At 39.6% G+C, this 24,075-nt stretch overlaps 1 long non-coding RNA gene across 1 annotated transcript in view; it reads left to right on the forward strand.

The window, feature by feature from the left end:
- Window positions 1-24,075, forward strand: part of LOC121016419 (uncharacterized) — a 168,502-nt gene that overhangs the window by 102,181 nt on the left and 42,246 nt on the right. The window lies entirely within an intron of this gene.

The following is a 24,075-nucleotide window of genomic DNA, read 5'->3' on the forward strand; positions in this document are numbered from 1 at the left end:
TTCCCCATTGAGGATGATATTAGCATTGGGTCTTTCATATATGGCTTTTATGATCTCGAGGTCTGATCCTTCTATCCCTACTTTCTTGAGAGTTTTTATCAAGAAAGGATGCTGTATTTTGTCAAATGCTTTCTCTGTGTCTATTGAGAGGATCATGTGGTTCTTGTCCTTTCTTTTATTGATGTGTTAAATCACATTGATTGTTTCCAGATATTGAACCAGCCCTGCCTCCCAGGTATAAATCCCACTTGGTCGTGGTGAATACTTTTTTTAATGTATTGTTGTATCTGGTTGGCTAATATCTTGTTGAGAATTTTTGCTTCCATGCTCATCAGGGAAATTGGTCTATAGTTTACCTTTTTAGTGGGGTCTTTGTCTGGTTTTGGAATCAAGGTAATGCTGGCTTCATAGAAAGAGTTTGGAAGTTTTCCTTCCATTTCTATTTTTGGTACAGCTTCAAGAGAATAGGTGTTAACTCTTCGTTAAATGTTTGGTAGAATAAACTATCTTTTCAGTGGCAGTCATCTCCTGATCTCTTGTCCTCACCATACTCTAATTTTAATAAAACGTGTATCTTAAAAAAATTTTTTTTAACGGCTACTTATTTTTGAGAGTGGGGGAGCAGAAGCAGAGAGAAAGGGAGATACAGAATTCAAAGCAGGCTCCTGGCTCCAAATGTCAGCACAGAGCCTGACGCGGGGCTCGAACTCATGAATCGTGAGATTGTGACCTGAGCGATGTCACATTGCAAGTGATGTGGATACAAAGAATGGTGGAGAAATACAGACACTTCCCAGTCCCTCTACCACAATATTTGTTTGCTCAAAAGAGTAAATGATCTAAAACACATTTTTCTCCATTTACATAATAAAGATATGTATATTTTAAATTAAAAAAAGAAAAAGAAAAGGTGGCCTGTTTGTGGACAGTTCAACTATTCTAATAAGGCTAGAATTGGATGGAATTCCATGATCTCAGTGGAATAACATAAACATGAACAATTGGGAAAAAATATGGCACAGGTATTACCTAGTACACTTGTTAAAATGCAGATTCCTGGCCCCAGAAAATCTAATTCAGTAAAGCTCAAAGTAAGGTCCAAGAGTCTGCATGCTAGCAAGCTCCCTAGGGGATTTGGTGCAGGTGATTCCAACAACCTCACGTTGAAAAATGCTGGTGTCCCATGTTCACTGCAGCATTATTTACAACAGCTAAGACATGGAAACAACCTACGTGTCCATCAATGGGTCAATGAATAAAGAAGATGTGATCGATCTCTCTCTCTCTCTCTATATATATATATACATATACATATATGTGTGTGTATATATATATATATATATAGCTTCTATATCCATATGTGTGTGTATATGTATATATATGTATATATGTATATATATATGTGTGTGTGTATATACATATATATGTACACACAGAATGGAATATTGTTCAGCCATTAAAAAAAAGGAAATCCTATATTTGCGACAACATGGATGGAGCTTGAGGGCATTATGCTAAGTGAAATATGTCAGACAGAAAAAGGCAAATATTATATAATCTCACTTATATGTGGAATATAAAACAAAATACCACAAAAAAATCAAACTTGTAGGAAAAGAGGACTTGTGGTTACTGGAGGTGGGATCCCAGGGGGAGGGGGGATTGTAGGAACGTGGGCAAAAGGTTCAAATGTCTGGTTATAAGACAAACAAAAATCGGGATGCAATGCACAACGTGATGACTGCAGCTAACACTGCTGTATGATATATGATAAAGTTGTTAAGCGGATAGCTCCTAAGAGTTCTCACCACAAGGAGAAAATTTTTTTTTTCTTTAATTCTTTCCTTTTTTTTTTTTTTTCCAACGTTTTATTTATTTTTGGGACAGAGAGAGACAGAGCATGAACGGGGGAGGGGCAGAGAGAGAGGGAGACACAGAATCGGAAACAGGCTCCAGGCTCTGAGCCATCAGCCCAGAGCCCGACGCGGGGCTCGAACTCACGGACTGCGAGATCGTGACCTGGCTGAAGTCGGACGCTTAACCGACTGTGCCACCCAGGCGCCCCTCTTTCCTTTCTTTTTATTGAGGCTATATGAGAAGATGGATGGTAGCTGAACCTATTGTGATAATCATCTCACATATGTATATCAAACCATCAGGCTATAGGCCTTAAGCTTATACAGTGATGTACATAAGATATTTCTTACTAAAACTGGAAAAGATTTTTTAATGCTGGTATCAAAAAATTGTGTGTACATGTATGTGTCTGTGTGTAAAGCAGTAGTATCGTTTCTATTTTACAAAAAGAAAGTAAGCTCTAAGCCTTAGATCTGTTTAGTGGCCTGTCCAAGTTCACACAGAAGATTAATTGCAAGGCTGAGATTAGTGCCCAAGTCTCTTGGCCCTTGACCTTTGAGGTGTGGTTTGAGAGGTGCAGAGAGCCCCCACTCCCTTTAGAAACCACCCTCCTGGGGCTTGCTGCAGTACCTGAACCTCCCGTCAATCATTCTTGGTTTCCTCTGCAGTATCAGCAAGATCACTCCGCTTCTTCTAAACTTTGTAAGAGGGCTAGAATTACTCAGGCACTGGTGAGGATGGGGACATGGGGAATGGGGACAAACATGTTAAAACCTGCTGGCCTAAAAGCCTCACACTGTAGCTTAAATTGATGTATTGTATTGGTTGTTGACTCCTGGCTTAGTCCTGGGAGGGCTTAGTCCTGGGAGAGCTTTATCCATCCCTTGAGAAGCAAGCAATGAAAAGACAGCAAGAAAGGATAAAGAATAAGGAGGAAGGATAACATTTCTATGGTCATTTCGCTCTCTCCATAGGTGCTTCCTAGTAGCCTAGTGGATAATGATGATGGTGATGATGGGAGCCATCACTGTGCCCATTTTACAGTTGGAGAAACAAAGACTCACAGAGGCTTACCCATACCTCCTAATGGAGACCTACATCCTGTCTCTTTGGGCCTCCTCTTGGAAAATGGCCATTTAACAAAGAGCAGTTCCCAGATTGCTTTGATTTGGTGTGATTCTTTAGAACCCTGGAAAAGATATTGATGGTCTCCTCTGAAGGAAAAGTAAGAAATTACCTCACTTTTAAGATAAACTAAGTCTTGGGGCGCCTGGGTGGCTCAGTCGGTTAAGCGTCGGACTTCAGCTCAGGTCACGATCTCGCGGTCCGTGAGTTCGAGCCCCGTGTCGGGCTCTGGGCTGATGGCTCAGAGCCTGGAGCCTGCTTCACATTCTGTGTCTCCCTCTCTCTCTGCCCCTCCCCCGTTCATGCTCTGTCTCTCTCTGTCTCAAAAATAAATAAACGTTAAAAAAAAATAAAAAAAAAAAAAGATAAACTAAGTCTTTAACCTTGACATGAAAAATGACACCCAGGACATACACCCAGCTAGGAATTTGTGAGGGTACAGTCCCCACCCTGACCACTTTCAGATGCAGAAAAATGCTATTAGGACAACAAGGATGCACCCTGTGCCAGTCTGTTCAGAATTTTCAATGCCAGAATCCAGTCACACTTCAGACTAATGAAGAGAATAATCCTCATCAGTTTGTCATTGGCCCTATGTGTGGGGTTGTTCCTCAGGACTCTGTGGTCACTTCAGATGGCCTATCAGGTTGTCAAGAGAAACAGAACCAAAAGGATGTGTGTGTGTATTATTGTCTCTCTATAGATGATAGATGGATGGATGGATGGGCGGGCAGGTAGGTGGGTGGGTAGGTAGGTAGGTAGGTAGGGGGAGAGAGAGAAACAGAGAGAGAGAGAGAGAGAGAGATTTAAGAGATTGGCTCACACAATTGTGGGGTCTGACAAGTCCAAATTCAGCAAGGCACGCCGGCTGGCTGGAGACCCATGGAAGAGCCAATGTTGCAGTTTGATTCTGAAGGCAGTCAGCTGGCAGAATTTCCTCTTCCTGGAGGACCTCCAGGACATCCAGGACTGGATGAGGTCCACACCCATTATGGAAGGTAATCTGCTTTACTCAAAGTCTACCGATGTGAATGTTAATCTCATCTAAAAATGCCTTCACAACCACATCTAGTCTCATGTTTGTCTAAAAATTGGGTACCATGTCCTAGCCAAGTTGACACATAAAATTAACTGTCACAGCTGGGCAGGGAAGTATCCAGAGGTGGGGGTGGGGATCTGTGTTTACAAACAGGTTTGTTGCTGAGCTGGACTTGATGTGACGAAAACAGCACAATGGTACAGCCACAGTACTCTTGCTTCTGGCCTCTGGCAGAGTCAGGATCAATAACTGGTGTGGTTTCCTGGGGAGAGCCCTGATTCCTTCCAACTGTGTTTGAGCAAACTGGGTTTTTGCTGCAAGTATGAGAGGAGGTGGCCCTGCTGACAGCTGTGTTACTCCATAAAGCACACCCTGCCCCAAACACCATTGTGTGTACCACACACCCCATCCTCCCAGTAACACTGCCAGCACACAGGTGAACACACATTGACTCCCAAAGAGACCCACAAGGAGCCTTGGAGTGACCCGAGTTCTGTATTGGTCTGCACTTTAATGGTTGTGCATTCAGCCAACCTGATCCCCCAGGGCCCTGGTCCTAGGAGTGTGACAGAAGAGCTGGGACAAGTCCAACAGGCAAGTCAGGCACTTTGAAACCATGGGAAATGTTAGAGCACTGTGTAAAGTAGAAAAGTGGCCTCTTTGTTCTTCTCTAATGAGCTTCCATCGCAAAGACCCAAAGGGGTTTGGGGACCCATGGAGGAGACAAAGGTTTGGGAGAAGACTCATTGCCCACAAGTCTGGGGAGAGGGAAAGGGGTGGGTGGTGAGGAAGGGGGAGGAGCTATAGAGTAGGAGGGGAGAGAAGGTGATGACCCACAGCAGCAGTAAATTCTGGTTCTGGTCTCAGGAAGAATAGGAGAGAGAATGAGCTGGAGATGTGACATTCAGAGCCCTGGTGATTAGGGCCACGTGAAGGTGGCCACTTAACTGGGGCCAACGTGGAGGTGCTAGACTGTTATTATCTGGATGTTCCTGGTGAAAGTTGTATATTTTTAGCCTCAATTATCTGAATAACTTGTTTGAGTAGCTCTAACCTGAGGTAAAATGTGATTGGAAAAGAGAGAAAAGTAAAAACCTGGAGTAGGAATTCTAGACAGCCGGACTGGCCTGAGGCAACACTGGAAGTTGGCAGCTCCTCTCAGGCATCTGTCTTTCTCTGACCTTCTCCACCAGCCCCTGTGCTCAGAGCCACTGTCTGCAGCTGACCTTCCCACTGGGTGCCCCACGCCCCCTCATTGAGGACCTGCTGTGGGCAGGGGTTGCTCATGTATTATTCCTTACCATGATACTCTCCTTACCATGATACTGCGAGGTGATGATATCCAACAGTCATTGTGCTTTTACCATGTGTCTGGTGCTCTCCTGAGGGCTTAACATCTATCATCTTATTTAGGAATGAAGAGTCCCACTCTACAGGCCTGGAGAAGGGACATGCAAGCTAGTGATTCAAACCTCTGTCTACCTCAGAGGCCCATGTTAGTTCCCTTCTTGCTGTTTCTGACAAAATACTGAGTTCTTTAAGCCCAGAGGACCTTAGTGCTCACCAGGTCTACTCCCTTCATTGTACATGAGAGAAAGCTGAGGCCCAAGGAAGCTCTATAAATTATGTAAGGTTGCACCACTGTTGGTGGCACAGCTAGGATTAGAACTCAGATGACCTCACTCCTAGGTTCACTACAAGTTCTCCTTGTGGAGAAGAGCTGATCCATTCACACTGTATTGTTAGTGACTGATAATAGTTTAATCCTGCCATCCTGGAGTAACTCAAGTTTTACTGAGAAAGGAAACTGTCAACCACTATCCACGGAGGGCATAAGAGGGTGACTTAAAATTAGGAATTAAAGGAAAACATTCTTGGTTCTCCTTAGTTCATACCACGTAGGCCATCAGCTCAGCTGCTTACCTAATAGGCTCAAATTGCATAATAATTCACCCACCATACCACCTTAGAGTCTGGCTACATTCTTACAGTCCTTGACATGGAAGGGAACTTGGAGACCATCTTCTTATGAAATGGCAAACACACAGCACTCTACCATGCATTTCCCTCCCACACCTCTGCAAGTAGGCTGATTCTTCCCAGATCCTTTGCTCCACTTTTCTCTATTCCCATCACTGCTAAGAAGGAACTGGTTCCGAATCCTTTTCAACCAAGAGCTCTACCAATTGATTACAGACAATTAAGGTATTGGACATCAAAGAGTGATCTGTGAAACAGCAGCAGTGACATCACCCTGGAGTTGGTTAGCAATACAGAGCATCAGCCTCACTCCAGAGCTACCAAATCAGAATCTGCATTTTTACAAGTTTCTAGGTGATCCACATGCACAATGAGCTTTGAGAAGCACTGGGTTACTTCCCCTGCTAAAACACAGAGAATTTGCTAAGAGGAGTGGCACAAATACTCTTTAGAAGTAGAAGTGTAGGGGTTGGAAAGGCCATGAGACTGAAACCAGACCCTCTGGGTTAACCCTCCTCACTCACTATTGTGTGACTCAGAGTAAGTTACATAAACTAAGCCATTAGACTGAACACTCTGTGGCTGAGTTGGTGCCCAATTCCCCTCTGTAACCCTGGTACCTAGAATGTGTCAGAGCTCAGTAAATGCGAAGAGAACTTCCAGTGGGCTTCAGTTTCCTTCCCAACAAGTGAAGGTGTACTAAAGAATGGCTACCAGCCCCCCACACTCATGTGTCTAGAACACACTGACTCATGTCCTGGCTTGACTAACATGAGGCAAGTTGGTTAGCAGAGAGCTAACAGGCAGGGTGAGTTTTTGCCCATGAAAACTTCTTGTGAGCACAGACTCTAGGCTGAGAAGCTGTGGGTTGAAGACACTGGCCTTTCTACTTCTCAGCCCCAGAAACCTTGATCAGGCCCAGCCAGCTTCCTGTGACCCTCTGCCTCCTGCTCCAAGCTTTCATATCTTCCCTCAGCTTCTCCACCACACCCTGGACTCCCTGGCTTCTTCCTTCATCTCCCCAAGCCTGGATATGTCCAAAGTAGTCACCCCAATATGTTACTTCTCTGGCACACATTCCTTCAGGCACAAGAACACCTTTTTGGGGGTTCACCGCAGGCAAATTGGAATGGGGGGTTATACAACACTGATGGAGTTCCCATAATGTCCACTGAGGCCTGTAATCTCCAACTTCCCCATTGCACTCCTCACCTCCCACCCCTTTCCAGACTAAAGAGGCCACATTCACAGAATAGCCTTCTTATGCTCAGATGATTTATTGTAGCACTCAGCTCACTGCCCCCCATCTGGAGCCCCAGTGAGCAGCCTTGGGTCTTTGAAAATCTGCTCTCAAGGGGAGCCAACAGAAGACAAAAAAAAAAAAAAAAAAAAAAAGGAAAGAGGCATAAAAGAGACAAAGGGTACCTTTGCTATTTGAGGGTCTGTACTTTAGCCTGATCATCTGACATCTCTTGATATCTCCACAACACTTCCTACCCCCTTTGAGAGACCACCACTGGGTCTCCTCCATGGGTCTAGGACTTAGCAGCCTTACCATCCCACCAAGATAAATTCTCTGTAATGTTTTGGTAAAATAAGGCTGCTACCTTCTTGGGATTCTCATGCAAACCAGTCACATTGACTTGGCAGAAGGATATTTTACCTTATTCATGAGTTAGGCGCTTAAACCAATATTTGAAAAATGTTGTAAGGTCATTGGAAAAAATGAGATATATAAGAATAGGCACTGCAAATACATGCTTGCAAAGTTATTCCCCAAGTAACTATTAAATTCAAAACGTATAACAAATAAAGCAACCAAATATATCTTTCACCTGAGTGCTGTGGAGGAAATTTATGTCCTTTATCTGGTTAAATGGATTTCCTGACAAGCTGTGTCTGAAATACCTACTTCCTATCATCACTACACACAATATCTATTAATTCTTATTATTGAAAAGTCACCAAAATATGTATAATTAGTCAGCTTTTGCTGTATAACAAACCCAAAATCTTAGTGGCTTATAACAAATGTTCTTTTCCCTGCTCATGGACCTTAGGCTCTCTGTGGCTCTGCAGGAATCAGTTGGACTTGACCCCAAGCCACAGTGTGAGCTTACGTCTGTTCCACGTGTCTCCTCATTGCAGTACCAGCAGCTCCCCAATACACATTACTCTCATTGCAGATGGCAGATGGCAGGAACAAAGCATCCAAGCCAAACCGTGCAGACATATAAAGCCTCTGCTTAGCATCACATTTACTCACCTTTTATTGGCTGAAGCAAGTCACATGGCCAAGTCCAGGTAGGTGAGGAAGTATATTCCACCTACTTTATTGAGAAGCAATGCAAGGTCACATGGCAAAAGAAGCCAGGGGGAAGAAATGAGAACAGAAATCCAATTTTGCACAATACATTAGCCCATTTTCCTGCCTTGGTAAACCTAATGAACCCGTGTAAGGCTGTCTGGGATGCTGAATGCTCTGATCAGCCTGGGTCTCTCCAGGACCAAGAATGTAAGCAGGCACAGAGATGGCTGTTTCTCCATAGAATGCTGAGACTGTTATTTCAAAGATAACATGCTCATTTCTTATGAACCTGATCTGAAGGCAGAAAAAAAAAATAGTTAACTTAGGGAATAATTTGCATGATCTGGTTAGTCAAGATTTTCATAATTGAATACCAATTAACTTTATTATTTTAATTTAATGTTATAAATTTTAAAGAATACTTAGTACAAATTCAGTACATAGTTTTTTATAGAAAAGCTTCAGAGAAATACTATATGGTATAGTGATAACAGCAAGGATGACAAAATTTGTTGAATGCTTAGTATATTCCAGATATACTTAATCTTCAACCAATACTATGAGTTACAAACAAAGAAACTGAGGCTTAATTACTAATTAAGCAACTTACTCAGTGTCAGGCAGCCAGCCAGAAACATGAAACATTCTGGAACTGAACATTTCTTAGCCTTGTTGTTTTTGTCTATGACATGAATATAATCAACTCCATCCTGATATTATTACTGATAAAGATAATGTCTGTAACAGCCAGGTATATTGTACATTATTTATAAATAATTCCTACTTTAAAGGAGCACAGTTTCTTTATTTTTTATTTTTTATTTTTTTAATATAATTTATTGACAAATTGGTTTCCATATAACACCCAGTGCTCATCCCAAAAAGTGCTCTCCTCAATGCCCATCACCCACTTTCCCCTCTCCCCCACCCCCCATCAACCTTCAGTTTGTTCTCAGTATCCAAGAGTCTCTTATGGTTTGCCCCCTCCCTCCCTCTCTGTAATGTTTTTTTCCCCTTCCCCTCCCCCATGGTCTTCTGTCAAGTTTCTCAAGATCCACCTATGAGTGCAAACATATGGTATCTGTCTTTCTCTGACTGACTTATTTCGCTTAGCATAATACCTTCCAGTTCCATCCACGTTGCTGCAAATGTCCAGATTTCATTCTTTCTCATTGCCACATCTTCTTTATCCCTTCGTCAATTGATGGACATTTAGGCTCTTTCCATAATTTGGCTCTTGTTGAAAGTGCTGCTATAAACATTGGGGTACAAATGCCCCTATGCGCCAGCAAACCTGTATCCCTTGGGTAAATTCCTAGCAGTGCTATTGCTGGGTCATAGGGTAGATCTATCTTTAATTTTTTGAGGAACCTCCACACTGTTTTCCAGAGTGGCTGCACCAGTTTGCATTCCCACCAACAGGAAGCACATCTTCTTGATATGTAACAGGAAGGCAATCCCTGAGGCCTTTCCTCACTGTAGGAAGTGGGCTTAACTACTCTGATAATCAACTCCAGATAACCAGCAGATAACCAAGTTACTAATTTCTTCCAAGCTTCTCTCTAAATTACTAAATGAGGACTTGAAAACATTGTTAAGGCAGGGTTGAAGATTTTCTAAGAGAGAAGTATTGTGCTTGCATCTCTTTCCTGTGGTAGGAGGGGGAGGTTCAAAAAAGAGGAAGGACTGGAGGAAGAACTGAAAATAGGTGGTTGAGCTTATATCAATCTTTTCCTGGGAGCTAGCTAATAGAAGGCTGGGGAATGGAGGCCTGACAGCAGCAAAAAGCTCACATACCAAAGAAATCAACCATCACCTTATGTTTGATATATAGACTAAAGATATTCCTGTTGCAAATGCATTTTACAATCCCTAAAGACATGCAAAATCCAAAGACCGTAAAAGAATGTTATTAGCAAATTGAGAAATTGTGAGCATCAATATAACATGCCTCCTTGTGGAATGTGTTTAAAAAAGAATCAACTACAGACCCCAGAGTCATTGAAAGGATAATAAAGAAATACTATGAACAAATCCACATACATAAGTTCAACAATAGTTGGAATGGGCCAATCCTTTGAAATACACGAAGAATCTAACTCACCCAAGATGAAATAGTTATCTGAGTAGTCCTGTAACTATAAAACCAGTTAATGTATAGTGAAAACTTTCTGCAAAAGAAATCTTCAGGCCAAGATAGATTTACTGGCAAATCCTACCAAACATATAATAAAGTAAAATATACACAATCTCTTCCAGAATATAGAAGAGGAAGGAAAATATCCTAACTAGTTTTATGAGGTCATATTTACCTTGATTCAAAATCAGACAAAGAGTACAAAAGATTGAAACTATAGACAAATATCTCTCATGGATTTAGATGCCGAAATACTCAATCAAAATATTAGTAAATTGGATCAGGAATATCAAAAGGAATCATACACCATGACCAAGTGGGATTTATACTAGATATAAAGGCTGGTTTATCATTCAGAAAAATAATTTAAATGTATCTACTATATCAGTAAATTAAAAGAAATCTATGATTATGTAAATTGAAATAGAAAAAGCATTTGACATACTCAAAACCCAGTTCATGAAAAAAACTTTCAGCAGGTTAGGAATAGAAAGGAATCACTTCAACCTGATAAAGAGCATCAGCAAAGCTTTCAGGTAACATCATACTTAACAGGGAAAGACTGAATGCCTTACCCCTAAAATTGGGAACAAGTCAAGGCAACAATGTCTACTTTCACCACACTTATTCAACATACTACTGGAAGTTCTAGGCTCTTCAGTAAGATGAGAAATAAAAATAAAAAGCAAACATATTAGAAAGGAAGACATAAAATGTTCCCTATTTGCAGATAACATGATTGTCTACATGGAACATCCCAAGTAATCTACCAAAAATTCCTATAAATAATAAGTGAGTGCATTAGTCTACTAGTGCTGCCATAACAAAATACCACAGTCTAGGTGGCTTAAACAACAGAAATTTATTTTCTCAAAGTTCTGGAGGCTAGAAGTCCAAGATCTTAATGCTGAGAAATTTGATTTCTGGTAAGGCCTCTCTTCCTTGGGTTGCAGACTGTCTGCCTCACTATGTCCTCACATGGCCTTTCCTCTGTGTATATGTTCCTGTGTGCCTTTCTCTTCCCCTTCTTATAAGGATACCATTCTTACTGCATTAGGTCTCTACTCTTATGACCTCATTTAACCTTAATTACTGTCTAAGAGGCCCTATCTCCAAATACAGTCACACTGGGGCTTAGGGCTTCAGCATAGGAATTTTGAAGGGATAGAATTCAGTCCATAACAATGAGCTTAGTCACATTCTAGAATACAAGATCAAAACACAAAAATCTGTCATATTTCTAAATACTAGTATTGAAGAATTGAAAACAAAAAAGGTACCACATACAAGAATTTCCCTCAAAAGGAAATATGTTGGTATAATTCTAACTACATATACATAGAATCTATCTTCTGAAACTGAAATGCTGATGAAATACATCAGAGAATACCTAAATATATGTAAAGTCATACCATGCTCATGGATTGGAAGATTCAACATAGGTAAAAAAAAGTCAATTTTCCCCCAAATTGACCTATGGGATGATTGGATGCAATTTCAATCAAAATCCTACCAGAATTTCTATAAATATTTGATAAGCTGATTCTAAGGTCAATATGAAAGGAATAGAAACTAGAATAGTGGAAGAATATTGACCTCAGAAGTATTCCATTATTCAACTTTAAGATTTAGTTTAAAATAATCAAGGCTGTGTGGTATTGGCAGAAGGACAGTACCAGGACCTGGTGAGGATTCAGCAGTATGGAACTCTTGTGTACATTGCTAAGGGAAATGTAAATTGGTGCAGCCACTCCAGAACAGTTTGGCAGTTTCTTACAAAAATAAATATTCACATGTCATCTTACCCAGCAAACCCATTTCTAGGTATTTGCCCTGGAGAAATGACAATGTACATTCATTCAAAACCCTGTCCAGAACTGTTTAAAGCTTTTCTATAAGTAACTACCAAAAACTGGAAACAACTTCTGTCCTTCAGTGGGTAGGTGGATAAACCAAATGGGGCATCTCTACATTAAAAAGCAAGAAACTATTGATACACGTAACAGTGGGATGAATTTCAAAAGCATGTTGAGTGAAAGGAGCCAGTCTGGAAAGGTTACATACTATATGATTCCATTTATATGAGATTCTCAAAAAGATAGTAGTAGAGTGATAGCAAAAAAGTGTTTGTCAGGGGTCAGGAGTGGGGAAGAGGGTGTGACTAGAGCAAGGCAGTATAAGAGAGCTTTTTGGATGATGGAACTGTTCTGTATTTTGATTGTGGTGGAGGTTACACTAATCCATCAGTGTGTTTAAACTCATGGAACTACCCATACCAAAAAAAAAAGCTAATTTTTATGTATATTAATTTTAAAAATTAATTTAAAAATTAATCAGAAAAAAATACACATTATAGTAACCCTTATTGTCCCCCTTAATATCCATTTTCCCTTTCTTCCTTTTAATAATGGGATTCACTCTGTGTGAGTGTTGGTAGGACACATGCCCAACCAGGGACTGGTTTCCCAGCCTCCCTTGCAGCTAGATATAGTCATGTAACTAGATTTTGGCTAGTGAGATAGGAGTACCACCTTGAAAAAGAGGCTATGTATACCCTCCCTATACTTCTTCCTCTTCTCCTGGAGATGGTGCTGATGAGCTACTCTCAACTACAAGGAACAGAATAACTGGAGAAGGCATCTTAGACCAAGATGCCTTAGTTCCCAGCCAGCTGGGAACCTGGGGAACCTCAGAGCAGAGCCCAACTTTCTGCCCTGGACTGGTAGGTGAAGAAAAAGAAACTTTGAACTTATATGTAGGCTAATGCATTTTGCAGTCTCTTTGTTACACCAGCCTAATCCTTACCATAAGAATTGTATACATATTCATTGTACAAAAATAGAAAGGGTGAAATAAAAGTTATCCAGAGTCTCTCCATCTAAGAGAGACAGACTTTAATCTCACCTTGGCCCTTTCAATATGCTAGTAGGGTAACATTAAAAGAAATCTTCCAAAGAGTATGAACTTATCTGGTGTTGTGTAGATTTCTGAAAGAATCCTCGATTTGGGTGGGATATAGGGAATAGAATTCCTCCTTAGATTGCAATACCCACCCACCCAACCCCTTCCCAGGAAATACCACTCTCTGGAGACCACTAACACACTACCACTCAGGGCCAGAGGGAAACCAGGTTTGTAACCAGTTCTTGTGGAGGACATGCTCCTGTAGCGTCTGGAGTGAGAGGAATTAGTACTATATCCTTAAGAAGTTGGTCTTTGGAGCTGGAAAGCCATGGGCTTAAGGCCTAGCTCCATTTCTTTTTTGCCTGTGTAACCTTCAGCAGATGTCTTAACTTCTCAGAACTTCAGTTTCCTCTGCTCTAAGATGGGAATGTATAATGGCACCTCCCGTATGGGGTTGTTGTGAGAATTAAATGTGATAATAGACAGAAAGGTATAGCATAGGCCTAGCACATAATAAGTTCTCAGAAATGGGGTGCTATTCGATTATTCATATACCACATGTTGAGGACCTACAACATGCCAGGCACATTTCTAGGCACTGGGGAGATAGCAGTGAGTGACACAAAAAAAGATTCTTGCTTTCTTGAATCTTACCTTCTAGTGACGGAGACAGAGAATAAATAAATTATTTTTTAAGTAACAATAGATCTGATGAAATTAAGATAGAGTGACTTATTGTTAGTAATGCTAATAGCTCGGACATGTGTGAGGATATTTGGCTCCAGTTTCTTCCCTCAGTTCTGTGGGGTCTGTGTAGAAAGTGGGGCAGGGTGAAGGCACAAAAAGCTGGTCAGGGTGAGGTGAACAGTGAGGGCATTAAAAGATATACATGGAAGAGCTCATGCAGTGCGTAACTTTGTGGGCCACAGAAGTCACCCTGCTCTCTGTGTGAAGTGTTCTCCACTGCTGAGCATGGCTGAGCTTTCACTGTCAGAGCAGTTACAGGGCAGAAAGATGAGCCTGGAGTTCTAAGGATATGGGTAGGAGACAGAAGTCTCTAGCACACCAACAAGGCTTCGGATCTTCTGGCCTTCTCTTGGGAGAGCACAGGTAGCTGGGGCCACTAGCAAATAGAGTTAAATTTTCCAACCTAATGGATGGCAGGTTGTTTCTATTGAGAAAGAATTTCCCTGTCCATGGATCAAAAGCTAAACAGCGGTTCTTAACTCTGCTGTTCATCAGAATCCCTTCTAGATTAAGAACAAACAAACAAACAAAAACACCCAAGCCCTCACATTCCCAGAAAGTCTGTTTCAATGCAACTCAGGGATGGGGACCAGGCACTCTTGTTCCTGAGTGATTTAGGTGTGCCCTCAGTGTTCAAAACCACTGGCTCTAGATAGAACTTCCATCCTCAAACCAAATCACAGACCACTTCTTGCCTCCAGGCAGGAATGGTCTAGATGCTGTGCCTTTGTAAGGCCAGCTTATCACTTCTGTCCCTGGAGTTTAGAGAAGGGTGACAACGATGGAGAAAGGAGTAGAACTAGAATAGGAACTAGAATGGGAACTAGAACATTCCCACAGAAGAAGCAGTCTCCTTCCCAGTGGTGCAGAGTTCACTGGTCATGCTTATCCTTCTAGCCTAGAACACTTGCTCTTCTACTCTTCATGGCTTCTCTAGTTCTAATAACCTGCAGACTTTATACTTCCAAACCTCCTCTCTGGTGACAACAGCCCATGAGAGCCTCTGCTTTTTAAAAAATCTGTCCATGAGTAGTAACAGGGTTTTGCAATTTATAAAGTACCATTGCATATATTATGTCATTTAATATTTTCAGCACCCTATGAGACAAATATTATTATAGCCATGTTACAAAAGGAGAAGCCACAAATTTAGGATATTGAATGATGTGCAAAGACCCCTTAACCTGTAACCAACAGGTCTAGAGACCAGGTCTCCTTCCTCCAAAGTGCTCTCAATTCCTACCCTACCTGGCAGATTGCCTTCTGCAGTGTCCTGGTACCTGACCATTTCATTTCTACAGCTGTCAGTATAGTTAGTTTAATCTTCCCAAGTACTCAATCCTAAAAATTACATTTTTTTCCTTCTCTGTTGTGTTAAAATGGTTCATTCATGATAGTACCAATTTTAATGAATTTTTTTTTGAAATTTATTTATTTTTGAGAGAGAGAACAAGCAGGGGAATGGCAGAGAGAGAGGGAGAGAGAGAGAGGATCCCAAGCAGACTCTGCATGCTGTCAGCACAGAGCCTGGGGTGGGACTCGAACATACGAATGGCAAAATCATGACCTGAACCGAAATCAAGAGTTGGATGCTTGACTGACTGAGCCACCCAGGTGTCCCAATTTGATTGAATTTGTTAAACATATATATTGTTCACCTTGCACCTAATTGAAAATGATACTATTTACAAAAACAAAATTGAAATTCATTTTCTGGAAAAAAATTGGTTGCATAGAATAAGCACATATTTCTAGCTTTAGTTCTAAGTTCTAATTTAGAGAGCCAAACATGGACGTGGGCTGGGCTGAGTTGCTCTTTCCCTGTTGGTTTGCTGTGATCACAGGAGTTTCAGGAATCATGAGGGTTTAGGTGCTGTTTTATCTGTAACATCGCCCTTCATGGGGTCACATTTTTCCCCACACGGGTTAGTGCATGGGCATTTGTTTAATATAGGTACTAAAAGGTCTCAAGGTAGCAACATGGCACTTTTTTCTGGAAGGTCATCAGCCCCATCAACATCACATTCTCTTGTGGGAAAATTACAAATGATTAATTGAAGTACAGAGTCATCTGGAAGATATATTCAGATGATGTGTACATTGAATAAAAAGCATTGCCTTTTGTCTCATCCTCAGATGAATTTTTAGGACCCATCTCTTTAAAGTGCATTGAAAGAAATGATCAGGACTCAGTTAATTTCATTCAAATCCCAAAGACACCAACACAATAGATTTGGCAAGGGACATTTGCGATTCTCCTCTCACACAGCTCAGATTTCTTCATCATTCACAGCAGTCATGTTTAGCAGCTCTACTGCTTATAGGGAACTGGTGGGCTGCCAGCTGCAGCATTGTGTGGATCTGGAGATCTTTCCAATTAGACAAGAGTGGGAGGCTGCCTCCAAGAGAGATGGGAAGATGACTACTCCGTTTACACTGTGAAAGGGAAGAGAATTTGGCCCTCTGGAGGAGAGATTTCACAGTGTATTGGACATGGCTGCATCTTCACTCAGGTTCCTGCAAAGGATCCATGCAGTGGACCAAAATATAGGCCTTCTTTTCTCCAAGGGCTGAGCTGAAACTGAGCATGGCAAGACCACACTGGACCCCTACAGTTCCCAAAGCCCCCCCGCAGCTACCTCACACCTCTGTGCCTTTGCAGTCTCTCCCCTACACCCAGATGGGAATAGCCATGGATTAGGCACTGCAGAAGAAAAGATGTATGAACTGGGAGATGAAGGCATAGCAAAATAAATTACCCAAATGTAGAACAGAGAGGGGAAAACTTTAAAAGTGAATCCAACATCAGTGACTTGTAGGACAAATCAGGCAGTCTAACTTACATGCAGTTGGAACTCCCAGAAAAGGGGGAAAGGGGAGATGAAAAAATATATATGAAGAAATACTTATTTTCCAAATTTTATAAAAGCTTTATAAACCCAGAGATCCATAAAGATTAGAAACCCTAAGGAAGATAAAAACAAAGTGAGCCATACCAAATCACACCATAATTAAATTCCTGAACCCCAGTCATAAAAAGATTGTCTTAAGAGCTGGACAAAAATGATGCTTCATGTACAAAGAAACCAAGAATGACTGTAGATTTCTTGTAAGAAATTATAAAAAAAAACCATAAGAGAATGGAACAAAATGTTTAACATAGCAAAATAAAAAAGGGCCATCCTAGAATTGAATACCAAGTAAATATCATTAAAATGAAGAAAAATTGGAGACTTTCCAGACAAATAAAATAAAGCTAAGATAATTCTTCATAAGCAGACTTGTATTATGAGAGGTGGTAAAGGTGAAGGAACATGATCCCAGATGGGAACTCAGATCTCCACAAAGAAATGAGAAGCAACAGAGATTTTAAATATCTGGGTAACTATAAAATATTTTTTTCTTGGGATGCCTGGGTGGATCAGTCGTTTAGGGATCCAACTTTGGCTCAGGTCATGATCTCACAGTTCTTGGGTTTAAGCCCTGCACCAGGATCTGTGCTGGCAGCTCAGAGCCTGGAGCCTGCTTCAGATTCTGTGTCTCCCTCTCTCTCTGCCCCTCCCTGGCTCACGCCCTGTCTCTCTTGCTCTCTCAAAAATAAACACTCAAAAATTTCTTTTAAATACTTTTTATTATTAAAAAAAAATAAACTCCTTAGAAGATAGTTAACTGTTTAAAGCAGACATAATGACAACACACAGCACAGTTTGTAATATAACTAGAAATAAAATACATAACAGTAGCACAAAAGATGGAAGGAAGAATTCAAAGTATATTTTATTGTTCTTATGTGTGAGGAAATATATCATCTGAAGATAGATTTTGATCATTAGAGATGAATATGATAAACTCTAGAACAAACATACACATTAAAACAAAATAAGAATAATAAGCCAATGGTGGAGGTAACAAAAAGGGAAAAATAAAATGTATTCAATAAAAAATGAGGAGGGAAAGATAAAAAAAAAGAACAAAGGAGAAATAGAAAATACAAAATATAGAAAACAAATACAAGTTGGTAAACTTAAACCCAAATATATCAGTAATTACCTTAAATGCAAATGGTTTAAACATATGCTATCCAATACACTAACCATTGGCCACATGGAGCTCTTTAAATTAATTAAAAATTTACTAAGATAAACTATTCAGCTCCTCAGTCACACTAGCAATATTTCAATGGCTCAGTAGCCACCTAATTAGTGGCTAGCATATTAAATAGATAATCTATAACATTTCCATCATCAGAGAAAGGTCTATTGGAAAACTGGTATAAATATTCCAATTAAAAGCAAAATTATGAAACTGAATAAAGAAAGCAAGATGTATCACCCAAAATAAAACACATGTGCACACAAGCATAAAGATGGGGAGGGTCAAAAGTTAAAGGATGGAAAAAAATATACCATGCAAACACTAATTATAAGAAATTTGGAGTGGTTCTATTAATGTTACACAAAGCAGACTTCTGAAAAATCACACAACCAAGGATGGAAGAGAACATTTCAAAATGACAAATGATTCATTCTATTTAACAACCTTTAATACTAAGAAGATTTAACAATACTAAACATGTTTGTATCCAGTAAGAGATTCAAAATTGCACTGCATATACCTTCCTGTATGAAACAATATGAAAAGTTGGATAAAATATGTGAAACAATGGTCTTCAAGGAATTAGCAGGCAACAAAGGATGGTGGTTCCCTTAGAGACAGGAAACAAAGAGGGTGAACCCTGTAATTGTTTCATCTACAGGCACTGATGCAGGGCTGGGAAGCACAAGTGGAGCTTGGTGGCTTGCTGAATGGAAGACACAGAGCTGATGATTGAGGGAGATGAAAGCAGATAGAGATTATAGGACAGAATGCCAGAGAAGAGAGAGTTGTATGAAGAGAGAATTCCAGAGATCACAGAGCTACACATATGTCAAAACTTTAAAAACTGTAACTTAAATATGCACAATTGCTGCATGTTAATTATAGTTCAATAAAGCCCCTTTAAAAAAGATAAGGACATATCTGAGCAATTTTATGCCAATATATTCAAACAACATAGATAAAATGGAAAAATTCCTTGAAAAACACAAATACCAAAACTGTCTCAAGAAGAAATAGACAACTGAAGAATTGTATATGTATTTAAGTAATTGCAATTGCATAATTGCAGTATGCTCACAAAGAAAATTATAGGCACAGATGACTTCACTGGCAAACTTTCTGAAACATTTAAGGAAGAAATATACCAATACTATTCAATTTTTTTCCCCCAGAAATTAGAAGAGGAAACACTTTCCAACTTATTTCATGGGGCCAGTCAAAGACATTACAAGAAAAGAAAATTGCAGACCAACATCATTCATGAACACGATTCAAAAATCCTTAAAGAATCTTAGAAAATCAATTCCAGCAATATATAAAAATAGGAACACATCATGAAAGCAAGTTTCATTTAACATTGGAAAATCTATTAATGTAACTCACTATATCAACAAATTAAAAATTAATGAAAAACAGATTTAGGAAAATCATTTGACAAAATTGAAAATCCACTTATGAAAAATCTCTCAGCGAGCTAGAAATAGAAGAGAATTTCCTAAACTTGGTAAAATGCATCTATGAAAAACTTACAACTAATATCTTTAGAGTAGTGACAGGTAAAGAGTATGTTTCATTCCTAAATTCAGGAATAGGATAATGTATTCTAGTTCACTGCTTTTATTCAACATCATACTGGAGGTCATAGTCAATGTAATAAGGCAAAGAAAAAAAGATACAAAAGACATACATATTGGAAAAGAAGAAATATAATTCTCATTATTTGGAGACAATATATTTGTATACAAAGAAAATCATTAGAATCTGCAAAAAAAATAGTTATTGGAACTGAATAACTGATTCACAGGTCAATAAAAAAGTGAATTCTATTTCCATATACTAACAACAAACAATTGGAAACTGAAATTTAAAAAAAATTTTTTCCCGACGTTTTTATTTATTTTTGGGACAGAGAGAGACAGAGCATGAACGGGGGAGGGGCAGAGAGAGAGGGAGACACAGAATCGGAAACAGGCTCCAGGCTCCGAGCCATCAGCCCAGAGCCTGACGCGGGGCTCGAACTCACGGACCGCGAGATCGTGACCTGGCTGAAGTCGGACGCTTAACCGACTGCACCACCCAGGCGCCCCTGGAAACTGAAATTTTAAAACAATACCATTTACAGTATCACCAAAAAAACAGACACAGGGATAAATTTAAGGAAAATATGTCAAAGAAACATACAGTGTACATTATAAAACATTGCTGACAGAAATTAAACAACACCTAAATAAATGGACAGTTGTACCATATCCATGAGAAAAAAGTCTCAATATTTAAAAAAAAATTTTAGTGTTCATTTATTTTTGACAGACAGTAAGAGACAGTGTGTGAGCAAGGGAGTTGCAGAGAGAGAGGGAGACACAGAATCTGAGCTGTCAGCACAGAACCGGATGGGGGGCTCGAACCCGTGAACTGTCAGATCATGACCTGAGCTGAAGTGCAATGCTTAACTGACTGAGCCACCCATGCACCCCAAAAGACTCAATATTTTTATTTATTCATTTTATTTGAGAGAGAGAGGAAAAAAAATTCCAAGCAGGGTCCATGCGCAGCGTGAAGCCCCTTGTGGGGCTCGATCCCATGACCCTGTGATCATGACCTGAGCCAAAATCAAGAGTCAGAGGCTCAATTGACTGAGCCACCCAGGAGCCTAAAAAAGACTCAATATTATTACAATGGCAATTCTCAAATTGATGGATAGACCTAATGCAATCCAAATCAAATTCTCAACAGACTACTTCTGTTAAAAATTAGAGAATTCTGAAATTTATATAGAAATTTAAAGAATCTAGATTACCCCAAGAATTTTGAAAAAGAATGCCAAAATTAAAATACTTATATTACCTGATTTAAAGACTTACCATAAAATTTACAGTGATCAAAACAATGTGGGTATTGGTGCAAGAATAACTATATAGGCCAATAGAATCAAAACATGAGTAGATATAGACCCATATAGCAATGGATTTTTAACAGAGTCCAGAGTAATTTAATAGGACAAAGAATTTTTCTAACATATGGTACTAGAACAACTGGATATTCATATTGGGGGGGAGGGGGCGGGAAGGAAGCTCATTACCTTCCTTCTAGCATAAACAAGTAAAATAAAACTCAAGGTGTATCACAGACCTAAATATAAAAACTAAAATCATAGAGTCTTTAGAAGAAAATATTGCAGCATATCTTAGTCATTTGAGAGAAGACAGTGATTTCTTAGAACATAGAAATAAATAACCAAATAGGGAAAAATTATACATTACACTTAATCAAAATCTAAAATTTTTCACCAAGTCACCATGAAGAAAATAAATAGGCAAACCACAGATTATGATAAAAGCTTAACCTTTATCTGACAAAGGGCTTATATCCAAAATAAATAAAAAATTCTGCAATTCAGAAATAAAAAAGAACTCCGTTTTAAATGGTGGAAGCAAAAGATATGAACACACATTTTATCAAAAAAGATACACAAATGGCAGGTAAGTTTATGAAAAGATGTTCAACATATCAGTAATCAGAGAAATGTGAATTAATATCACAATGATATAGCAGTATACATACACTAGAAAGGCTAAAATAAAAAAGATTAATACCAAATGTTGACAAGGATGTAGAGTGTGGCAGACAGACTCTAACATGGCTCCCAATGACCCCTGCTTCTTGATGTTCATGCCCTTATGTAATCCCTTCCTTGAATGTGGGGGAGACTTATGTGGGTGAGCCAACAGAACATGGCAAAAGTGATGGAATGTCACTTCTGTGTTTACATAAGATTACAGCTTCTATCTTGCTAGCCAACCGTCTCTAATGGCTATCTCCCTTGCTATATTTGATGAAGTAAGCTGCCATGTGAAGAAGCCCATGGGGCAAAGAACTGAGTGTGGCCACTGGCCAACATCCAACAAGTTGCTGCAGCCTAACAGCCCACATGGAAATGAATCCTGCCAACAACCACATGAACTTGGAAATGGATCCTTACCCAGTTGAGCCTCGTATGAGCCACAGCCCTGAAAAGACCTTGATTGCAGCCTCTTGAGAGACCATGAAACAAAGGACCCAGCTAAACACTGCCCAAATTCCTGACCTGCATCAACTGTGTGATAATAAATATGGGTTGTTTTAGCCCTCTACATTTGTAGTAGTTTTGTATGCATCAGTAGATAATTAATAGATGGAACAACTGGAACTGTCCTACATTTATGGTGGCATAACCATCTTGTAAAACCGTTTGGCAATTTCTTATAAAGATAAACATGCACCGAACTTACCCTAAGACCCAGCAATTGCACTCTAGGTATTTACCCATGAAAAATAAAAGTATATGTCCAAACAAAGATTCATACATGAATCTTCCTAGCAGCTTTACACATAATAGCCCACAAGTAGAAACAACCTGAATGCCAATCCATAGATGAATGAATAAAGTATGGAATATCCATACAATGGAATAATACTCAGCAGTAAAGGAGAATGAACTGATTAATATATGTAAAAATGTTGATGAATCTCAACATATCATGTTCAGAGAAAGAGACTAGACATAAAAGAATATATTATATATGATGCCATTTATATTAATTCTAGAAAGCACAAATCTAATTTATGACAATAGAAACAGATCAGTGGTTATCTACACCTAGAGGTGTGCAGTTAGGATAGCAAAAGCTTGCAAGACTGACTTTTAGGGCTGTTGCCATATTCTAGATCTTGGTACAACAGTAGTTACAATGAGTTGTCATAATTCATTGAGCTGTTCACTTAAAATTGGCACATGATTTGTATATAAACTATTCCTTGATAAAGTTGGTTTTTAAAGAAATATAACTCAAAATGGATTAAAGACTGAAACATCAGACCTGAAACTGTAAAACTCCTAGAAGAAAGCAGAGGGTCAAAGCTCCATGACATTGGTCTTGGCAATGATTTCTTGGATATGACACCAAAAGCACAGGCAAAAAAAGCAAAAATAGGCAGATGGGACTGCATCAAACTAAGAAGTTTCTTTTTTATTTTTAAAAAAAAAATTTTTTTTTCAACGTTTATTTATTTTTGGGACAGAGAGAGTCAGAGCATGAACGGGGGAGGGGCAGAGAGAGAGGGAGACACAGAATCGGAAACAGGCTCCAGGCTCTGAGCCATCAGCCCAGAGCCTGACGCGGGGCTCGAACTCACGGACCGCGAGATCGTGACCTGGCTGAAGTCGGACGCTTAACCGACTGCGCCACCCAGGCGCCCCCAAACTAAGAAGTTTCTACACAGCAAAATGAATAATTGACAATGAAAAAGCAACGTCCAGAATGGGAGAAAATATATACGTGAACCATGTATCTGATAAAGGGTTGATACCCAGAATAAAAAACTCCTACAATGTAATAGCAAAACAACCAAATAAACCAGTTTTCAAAATAGGACAAACCAGTTTTCAAAATAGGACAAAATAGGACAAAGGGGCATCTGGGTGGCAAAGTCGGTTAAGCATCCATCTCTTGATTTTGACTCAGGTCATGATCTTGAAATTTGTGAGGTTGATCCCTGTGTCAGGCTCTACATTGACAGTGTGGAGCCTGCTTGGGATTTTCTCTCTCCCTCTCTCTCTGTCCCTCCCTCACTTGCATGCACTATAAACAAACAAACAAACAAACTTAAAAAAAATAAAATGCAGAAAGGGTTTAAATAGACATTTCTCCAAAGACAACATACAAATGGCCAACAGGTACATAAAAAGTTGCTCAACACCAATAATCTTCAAACACCTGTTAGGATGGATTATTATTAAAAAAAAGAAAAGAAAAAGAAAAAAACAGAAAACAAACAAATGGTAAGTATTCATGAGTCTGTGGAGAAATTGGAATTCTTGTATGCTGTTGGTGAGGGTGTAGA

This window comes from Herpailurus yagouaroundi, unplaced genomic scaffold, assembly GCF_014898765.1.
Source record: "Herpailurus yagouaroundi ecotype Mexico unplaced genomic scaffold, PumYag 210, whole genome shotgun sequence".
In the NCBI taxonomy this organism is placed as follows: Eukaryota; Metazoa; Chordata; class Mammalia; order Carnivora; family Felidae; genus Herpailurus; species Herpailurus yagouaroundi.